Source organism: Choloepus didactylus, chromosome X, assembly GCF_015220235.1.
Source record: "Choloepus didactylus isolate mChoDid1 chromosome X, mChoDid1.pri, whole genome shotgun sequence".
Lineage (NCBI taxonomy): Eukaryota > Metazoa > Chordata > Mammalia > Pilosa > Megalonychidae > Choloepus > Choloepus didactylus.
Genome location: NC_051334.1, coordinates 112,134,836 through 112,135,641, shown reverse-complemented (window position 1 = coordinate 112,135,641; position 806 = coordinate 112,134,836). Strand labels below are relative to the sequence as shown.

Here is an 806-nt window from a genome sequence, read left to right as displayed (position 1 = left end):
GCCCATCTTATTTACTGCTGTATCATCAGCAACTAACACAGTGTCTGTTCAGAGACTAGATATTTAATAAATGTTTGTTGAATGAACACTGAATGAGCAAATCTCATTTTGTTGATTCTCTAATTTAGCTCTGGAAAGCCCAATAGAATCAAGTTTTCCGTCGGGAAATGGCATTTATCCCAAACTCCTCGAGATATTCATTTCCGTGCTTGCTTTGGTGGCACATACACTAAAATTGGAAAGATACAGAGAAGATTAGCATGGCTGCTGCACAAGGATGATAGAAAAATCTGTGAAGCATTCCATACTGTAGCACAATAGAGGAGATTAAAAATACACTAGAGGCATATAACAGCAGATTTGAAGAGGCAGAAGAAAGAATCAGCAAACTTGAAGAGAGGACAATTGAATTCTCACAGACAGAACAGACAGAGAAAAGAATGGAAAAAATTGAACAGGGTCACAGGGAACTGAATGACAGCACAAAGCACACAAACATACGTGTCATGAGTGTCCCAGAAGGAGAAGAGAAGGGAAAAGGGGCAGAAAGAATATTTGAGGAAATAATGGTGGAAAATTCCCAACCCTAATGAAAGACATAAAGATATATGTCCAAGAAGTTTAATGTACTCCAAATAGAATAGATCCTAGTAGACCTACACCAATACACATACTAATCAGAATTCAAATGCCAAAGATAAAGAGAATCCTGAAAGCAGCAAGAGACAAGTAGTTCATCACATACAAGAGAGCCTCAATAAAATTTACATGCAAATTTCTCATCAGAAACCATGGAGGTGAGAAGG

At 37.7% G+C, this 806-nt stretch overlaps 1 non-coding gene across 1 annotated transcript; it reads left to right on the top strand.

Annotated features, from left to right (window-relative positions):
- The first annotated feature begins 205 nt into the window (after window positions 1-205).
- Window positions 206-312, top strand: LOC119523951. Its single transcript, XR_005214751.1, has one exon. It is a non-coding gene; the product is annotated as a U6 spliceosomal RNA (small nuclear RNA).
- The last annotated feature ends 494 nt before the right edge of the window (window positions 313-806 follow it).